We start from the raw sequence: 8,924 nt of genomic DNA on the forward strand, positions 1-8,924 counted from the left end.
CCCTCTAGTCTTACACTGCTAAATTAGGGACGGCTAGCGTAGATAGCACTCGTGTAGCTTTGCGCGAAATAAAAAAAAAACTGTTTTAAAGGGTCAGCGTTAAGAAACATCACAAAAATCCCAATTTCTCGGTGTAAGAAATTGTTTCCAATGCAACCAACATAATTTTTGATTGAGTGTGCAGATTATAATATTTTAGAATGGATTTAGCGTCTAAACTCAGCGAAGCTTTTTAGGTGTAATGAAATTTACTAAGTTATCTATAATTTTGTAGCACGACTTCACCTGAGGTCATTTTTGATGTCATATCCAAAATATGCTTGGTTTCATTTTTGGTGAATCACTCAGGCTTGATACTGGTGCCATCTGGTCTTAGAACCAATGGAGATTACAATAGAAGCAGGAGAGGTTGATTCTGGTGTAAACTGACATTAAAATCAGTAAAAGTTGGTACAAGTGTTATTTGAACGTTAGAATGATTAGATGTACGACTTTGCAATCAGTTGAGGATGATACTAATATCAAATGACCATAGGATCATTAGAAATTGGTATTGATTTAAAGATGGCTATTGGTGTCACCTGAACTTAAGTCGTTAAACGTTGAATTTTTGCCATGTGACCTTCTAGAAGTGAGAAATTATTTCGCTTAAGCCTTAAAAGTAGTCTGATATACAAATGTTAAAGGTATTTTTTTTCTGACCGATAAAGGGCTTAGTGGTGTCACTATGACTACGTAGGGTTACGTTAAATATATTCTTCAATTTCTAAATAGAATGTTTTGTCGTTTCTGAAGCCACCCCCACTTGAAAAAAAGTTTACAATACACTGTTTTAATATTCTCAAATTTATATATAAACATTTGATTAAAAATGTTTGTCTGTATTGGAATCTAACAAGTTAATCAAAGTAACAATGCAAACTTTAATACGAAAAATACAATTCACTCCACTTTTTTATTGTTTGTATGACTACATAGTCCTGCGATGGTTTTATTGTCTTGTATTTTTTACATGTCATACAATAATTCCTGTATGCTGAATCCGAAAATGATATTCATTTTTTCCCATTACGTACAGATTTTTCACAAAACGTCATAACGGAATACATAAAAGAAAGACCACAACACGTAGTTTTTCTATAAAAAAAAAACAACAAAAAATCGGGATGAATGAGGATGTACATTAGTTTGCTTGCATTTTTGTTAACAAACATAATAATAAAATGTTCATTGTGGTAAATGAAATAATAATTTGATCGAAGTAAGATTTTTTTCTTTCATCCCGATTTGTAAAAAAATCTTACGTGATAGAAAAAAAAAGAATATTATTTTCGAAATCTGCATAGCTGAATAATGGAATATCCGTTATTAAAACCAAAACAACTTTTATGAAGTTTAAATTCGCAGGCCTGTGTTATTAACCTACCACTGTCATTGTTACTTTGTTTTCTTACTGTGCCTCTTAAAATATGTAGCTGCATGACGTCAGTGCCCAAACCTGATGACCATTTCTTTATTTTTGTCTAGTTGGCGGCCTTAAGTTTTAGACGACAGTCTGAAAGTCAACTTGCTCATACGAAAACAGATCGCGTGAGAAAACTTAGTTCGCTCTCTGCATGCAAGCTTTTTAGTGCGTCAACTTTTCTTACTTAAGGAACTAAAAAGCTCTCTACTGGTTTGTGTCTAACTTTAAAAATAACTAAATTTAATTTTATCACCTTTGAATTCTTAGTGCTTATGGCCCCAAACATTAAAAGAGGCGTTAAAATACTTAGAAAGATTCCTAATTTTACACGATGGTTTGTTATTTCAAATACCATAAGCAAAATTGAATGTCGATATATGATCGTCGTATTTCTAGCGCCAGTATTTTTGTTAGTAACCAGTTCTTGTCATAGGTACGTATGTATGTAAGTATATATCTTTACTTATTTATTTTTTTCTGATTAGAATACTATTATTTCAAGTTGTAACGGTGAGGGTTGAATATTTCCAATTGTCTGAAGTTATTATTGTTATATGTTGCTCTTAATGTACAGCTCTATTGAAAATAAAATTATATAAATAAATTAAAAATACAGAGACTCTTAGCATTGTAGTACGCAAACATGTGAGAAATTATTGGTACTCGTTTAATCGTAGTATAATTTGGAACATGAAGTAATGTTGTGATAACTTAATAAAGTAGTAATTGTAATCTGTAAGGTTCTGGTTTTTAGTACCTATAATTTTACTGCCAGAGCATACTCGCAAGGGGTGTAAACTTTAAGACAAAAGCCAGTCCGTAACCTTATCAGCCCTCACAAATGCCTCCTTATATTCTACACTCTCGAATGAGGATGGAGAGCAGCGGGATTCATAACAGCTGGTCGTATAAACATCCGTTATCGTTGCTAAGCAACGAGGTCATGAACTTGGCGTGGTGCCAAGTCTAGCCAGTTGTTTTAATACTGTACAAAGTACGTGTGTTTTTTGTTGCTAAATTTAGGTTATATAATAGCCCGACACGCCCAGAGTTAATAGAAGCATTGATAATTTCTTCACTTGCAAATAACCATAAACAGGAAATAAAAGTCGATAAGAGTTTTAAAATAATTGTCGATATGGAATCAAAAAACGAGATAGTTACAAAAAATTGGCCGTTAAGTACCTTATAGATTCAAGAATATATGAACTTCCTTTTTCTTAATCGATATTAGCATTCATCCCATTTATTTATAAATATAATGATATAATTGTTCATAATGACAATTCCCGTGTAAATCACTCACTGAAGTTGTAAATGATTTCTGAAAAGTTTTTTTTTAGCTCGTCTTCGTGTTCGAGGACATTTTTAGTGTTCCGTTTAAAACCACACCTAACACAAGTCCTTTATAATACTTCAAATTATATTGTCATTGTATATGCAGGGAGGTTTAGAAGTATGATATCGTGCCCGAGATATAAACTAAACGAATTTATTTTTTTATTTCGAGACATGTCACTATCCTCTCTCTCTCTTACTATACTGATTCGATGCCAGTTCGGTGCGGTAAGTCGTGTGGTTTAAAGTTTCCAGATGAAACGAGAGAGTCACGTGAATTAGTGGGGAATGATTTTGAAAGCTAGCACGTGACCTTCAAAGAGAGAGATATATGTTACGACTGAAATATGTTAGTTGAGATAACACGATGACGTATCGTTGAAAACGTTATCAAAAATTGAGAACATATATATATATATAATTAAGAGGAGTACAACGCTAAAATAATTACACAATAAATAATTATTAAAAGAGGAACCAGCCCTAGAATGACTATATATTTCGTATGATCTTCAGATCTGAAAATGGTGGCGTAAAAACACTGGAACGTATAGAGTCATTTTAGGACTGGTACCTCTTTTAATAATTATTTATTGTGTAATTATGTTAACGTTGTACTCCTTTTAACTGTACATATGTATATATTGCACAAGTGCCGTTTTATATTATGTAATTGATAACACTTTTTTATGTGTATTAGCACTTAGATTAAAGAAGTGTTCAAGAATTCCATAATTATTGTATTTTTTTTATTTTAGAAATAAATTTGGAAATAGGAAAGCTTTTTTGTTTTGTTTTTTCGATATACATTTTGAGCTCACGAGAAACAAACCTCCTGTATTATATAAACGAAGTAAAGTTATATATGTCCACCAGATGCTCCTTTCTCTTGTGTCTAGTAATCTTATCTTTCCAACTACCAAGAGATGCTTTTATTGTTGTGAACTTTTAAAACACCAACTTTTGGTTTTCTGTAACCACTGTATATATTATTAGAAATCCCTGTAACATGAATTAAAATAATTGTTTTACGAAGGTGTTTACTTCACGAGCATTTTTACGACTTTACAGTCAAGAGGTTTTACACTTAAACTGATTTCCTAGTCTTATTATTTTCTTATGATTTTTCAAATGATGTGTTTATTGGAAAAAAATGTTCTTTAAAGTATTTTCAATTTTGGGTTTTATTTTTTAGTACTATCCCTCGGAGTTTTAAAGTATACATACACTTTGCAACCGCCATACAGTGATTTTTTTTTTCTGAATTTGCGCAAAGCTACACAAGAGTTAGCCGTCTCTAATTCTGAACTGATTTACAAAGCCTGACCTACTCTACATGAATAAAATTTGACCGTAACTTTATAAAGCATTAATGGCCACAAAGCGCTGAGAGAAAATTTGTGGTAGTAGCGGAACGTAAACCATGGATTCTCGAATTCGATGTCCGGCACGTCAACCACTAAAGCAACGCTCGAACCCCATACTCGGTGATAAAACTTGAGTGTTTTTATGTGGTTATTAAAAACTTGATAACCACAGATGTATATGATTTGTGATACTGATTAATTCCCAAATTATCGACTTGTTTATGATTTGAGATACTGATTAATGCCCAAATTATCGACTTGTTTATGATTTGAGATACTGATTAATTCCCAAATTATCGACTTGTTTATGATTTGAGATACTGATTAATTCCCAAATTATCGACTTGTTTATGATTTGAGATACTGATTAATGCCCAAATTATCGACTTGTTTATATACTGTTTGCTACTACATAACTGCGTCATTTTGAGTAACTATATATTTGTATCTGTCAATAACACAGAGTGTAAAAAACTGGCAAAAAAAAAGATGAAATCACTCTCCTTTATTTACATAAAATACATAGAAAATCTCAGCAGTGTAATTAGTGGGAGCAATTGACGGTATTTTTGTTTACGTTTTTGTGTGTTACTTGTGTTTTTTTATGGATCCTGCAATCAACATCCATGGACCAACAACTAATTTGGTGGATAAATGCGATGGGATATGGGTCCAAACAGTAATTCTAAGGATCAAGTGGCATTCCCTTAAGTAATTTTTGCATTCCCTCAGGCTTTCTCGATTATTGTATTTTAATACATCAGCTTATTTGATATAACTATTTGAAGTTTATATGATTACTGCTGTAATATTTTTACTTGTATTATCATAGGAAAACAATAAGAAGTGATTTTATAAGTTAGGTACATACACATTCAAATCTTATGTTACGATTATATTTACATAAAAATATAAATAGAAAATATAAGATGGGGATAGTTTTCAGTTGGAGATTTAACTTATCGTTATGACGTCATTTTTGCCAAATGTAGGTCGACAGATAGGAACGTGTATACACTCATGTCACTTAACGTGAGTAAAAGTCCTTGCCAGTTGGTTGGTCTTTTCTAAACGAAAACAATTAATTTTGTAATCCCGGTTGGCAGTTGACACGCTTCGTTTCAGCGGACAAAGGCCATCGCCCATCTGGCCAGTATTGAGAGACCTTGTTTATTAAAATTCCTTGTTGACAGTTGACCTGTTCGGTAACGGCAGCTGTATATTTCTCACAGCTCTGGGTAACGGTATTCGTGATCATCACTGTACTGGCTGCCTGGCCTCTTGTAACCAGTCAATGATGTTAAAGATCAAAAGTTGACCTTATTGTGAGCATTCAGTGATCATTATATTATTAAGCACGCCTCTAAAGTCGACGTGGGAGCTTCCTATTGGACAATTGATAAATCGTAAACAACTCACCGGCTTTTATTTATCGCGCGATCTAGTATTGAATGTACAAGTTTATACTTTGCTATTTCTAAAGTCTTCAAATTCAACTGATGGTCCCTTTGGTTAGCTGCCTAGTAAAAACATCTAATCTGGAGATATGTTGTTGTAGGATATCCAAATATTATTAATTAATAAAAAAAAAAACAATATCAAACTATATCCCTCAGTCACGTTTGGTCGCCTGGATTAAGATTCCACTGACGCGTTTGACTGTTTTTGTTTTCCTACGGTATATTGATTTAACCTCTGTAACGAATATTGTCTGCCTGGCAAGGAGAATAATTTTATGGCACTAAGTTTGGAAATAATTTCTTAATATAATAATCATTACTAAATTTACGTTAACGTACCAAATGTAATTAGATTTATCGTGAAATCACCTCGATAATTGTTTAGGTTTAAAAAAGAACAATAAAACAAGATTAGTTAAAACAACAACAACAAAAATAAAACTTCCGTATCTATATTCGTTGTACTGTTCAAAAATGCTCAATGATTAAGGTGTTTTTTATTATTCATAAGGTTATTTTTCAGGGATAACCGGTTGATTAACGTCATTCTATGGAAAGCAGTCTTAGACATTCATAGTGTCAGCTAACTGTAAATGTATAGTCCCTCCCCCGACTCAGTGGTAAGTCAGTGGATTTATAACGCTAAACATCGGACTTAGATACCCGCGGAGGGCGTAGCACACATATATCCTATTGCGTAGCTTCGTGCTTTGAAAAAAAAAATGTAAAGTTATTTCGTAAGTTTTAGAAATTTCTTTGGTGGTAATGGTGGGGGTAGCACTCTAGCATTTTCACGTTAAGTTTGGTTTAGTTGGTTTTGAATTTCGCGCAAAGCTACACGAGAGCTATCTTCGCTTGCCGTCCCTAATATAGCAATGATAGCCAACTCGTTAGTTGCTCTTTTACCAACGAACAGTAGTCACGAGAATTTTCTCCAATGACCACCCAACACTAATTAATATCACCAACCTGTTGTGATTAATTTAATCAGTTCCAAATTCTCCGTATTTTGTTATTTGGTTATTCTCATTATTTTAAAGATACAGTGTTTATTCTTATATCTAAGCCTTTCTTTATATATTTTTCGCTTGACAATGTTATTAAATATGTGTATGCCGCACCTTTTATCGTACATTATATTATATTGTTACCGTTTAAATTTGTTCTTTGTAAACTTCCGATTGAATACGAAAACTATTCCATTAGTAGCAAATATAAAATTATATTTAATTGTACAATAGCGTTTTAAAATATATACGAAACGACTCGTTTCAATGACTTGTTCTAGTAATAGTGTATATATATATACCTTAAATTATATTCATCTGAAACATGCATAGTTTCGATTGGCCAAGCCATTATATATTTATCTGTACACACACAAGTACATAAAAACGCACATGCTTACCTAAAATAATTTTCAAATCATCATATTATTAGCTTGTAAAATCGTGAGGCTTTTACTCAGTTTGTTGTTAATTCTGTTTAAAATAATATTATTTTCCTGTTGTTGTTAATTGTGGTTAAAATGATGTCGTCTGCCGAGTAATCTGGTGATTGTTTTGTTTTTTTCATTGAGACTAAACAGTCGTGGTTCAATGGATAGCGTGTCTGTATTGTGAATCCGAGGATTCGTGGTTCGTTTCCCATTGTCAGTAATACTCGCTCCGCACTTTGAAGCAGCGGGTGTGCTATAAGAGTGACGGTCAAATGCCACAATTCGTGCAGGAAGAATTAGCCGAAGAGTTAGCGGTGGGCGTCGTTCTAGGCCTATCAGTGTGAAATTAGGTTTGCACGAAAGTTCTTAAGACTTGTTTAAATAAAGCTAACAGTCTTCACAAGTGATCTGTTTCTCGTTTCTTGAAATGGTATTCTTTTATGAAAAAATAATCTAGGGCGAACTTGGTACAAAAGATCTTTATTTTACAAAATAAGTGTCATCTGGATTGAAAATAATTGTACTTTTTTTTTATAAAATATATTGTTTGATATAAATGGACACAACGTCACTGCTACAATAATTCTTACTGATTTATTTCTTTATCCCAAGTAGAATAGTGTGGATGGAAGGCTACAATAAAGTGTTTGTACTAGAGCGAAGCCTGAATTTGTATTTCGTTAAAAGAAGTTATTTTGTCTGGAGAACTAAATAATGCATTGAAATTCTTATATGAACCTGCACCTGTTCTTCATGATGATTCATCTTGCTCCTATCCGCTAGGTGGGGTTGTAGTTCTGCTATGGTGATTGTTCAGTGAGGAGGTATTTCATTCGTTATAAATTATCTCAAGAGTTTGTTCTTTTTAGTCTTTTGGCGAGCTGCCATCCTGTCACGTGGAACGTGCTTCTGGCAATATTTCCTCTGGCTTTCATGCAACAGATGCTGTAGGAGTGGGCAGAGTGCCAAAGGATGCGGTTTTGTCCCTTTTCCAAATAAGGAAAGCCACGGATCTCCAGTCTAGTGCTGGTGAAATCTGAGTGTTGCTAGGAAGAGCCAATTAAAGGGGTAGGGGAGGTAGTGTGCTGGCAGGGTTCCATATTCTAAAGATCACTACTGTTTTGAAGGAAACTTACTGAGACTAAAGACTGTAAATATCCTATGCTGAACTTGCCAACTTTTTGCTCTCCTGTTTATAAAGATTCATCTTGGCTGCCTACTCCAGGTCCCTGCTAGTATAAAGTTGCCCAAAAATAATCACTCATTTGATAAAGAAGGTAAGGACCTATTGTCACGTTTCTTGCTTCAGTATCTTGGCAGAGATAACATTGCACCTTTTGTAATAGACAATATAAGAAATAGTAGACCATGTCTATGTTGTATAGGTAAGAAAAAACTGTGTGCGGTTTCGGTGTAATCACATATTCTTCACGCTTGACCTTTTTTATTGTGTATAATTTTCAAAGTTGGGCTTGAGTGATTCTGCGCAGCGGCTAGGCTTCGTAGCGATGATACAGCGCAGAGGTATCCGTGCGAAATTCCACGTGAGCACGTGAGCTATAACGCTTGCGCTGAATTAGAAAACATTTGCTCTGGTGAACTTGTAGTTAGGATCTGAAAAACAAAACGTTCCCTGCCTTACGATTAGAGAAAGGCAGATAGGATTTAATTAAATAATTCATGATAAGGAGAGAATTAAACCTAGAAAATATGTGCTGGTTTGCAATCCCTAATAAACTACAAAATTTACAATTGGAAGGTGTATTGTTTGTGTTGTATATTATTTTAACTGGAATTAATTATTTCAATGGAGATATTATTATTTATACATTAATTGTGTAGTAACTCGCAAAGAC

At 33.5% G+C, this 8,924-nt stretch overlaps 1 protein-coding gene across 4 annotated transcripts in view; it reads left to right on the plus strand.

The window, feature by feature from the left end:
* The window catches only part of LOC106469123 (myocyte-specific enhancer factor 2C-like), an 87,343-nt gene that overhangs the window by 21,850 nt on the left and 56,569 nt on the right, over positions 1–8,924 (plus strand). Inside the window, exon 1 of one of the 4 annotated variants that reach the window (XM_022397549.1) lies at positions 1,831–1,898. The exons of 2 other annotated variants lie outside the window; for them this stretch is intronic. The gene's annotated coding sequence lies outside the window, so the exon portion shown is untranslated. Of the gene's footprint in view, positions 1–1,830; positions 1,899–8,211; positions 8,346–8,924 lie in introns of those variants that run through there. One more of the 4 variants, XM_013929582.2, reaches the window with a different exon arrangement.

Source organism: Limulus polyphemus, unplaced genomic scaffold (assembly GCF_000517525.1).
Source record: "Limulus polyphemus unplaced genomic scaffold, Limulus_polyphemus-2.1.2 Scaffold3317, whole genome shotgun sequence".
Taxonomy (NCBI): domain Eukaryota; kingdom Metazoa; phylum Arthropoda; class Merostomata; order Xiphosura; family Limulidae; genus Limulus; species Limulus polyphemus.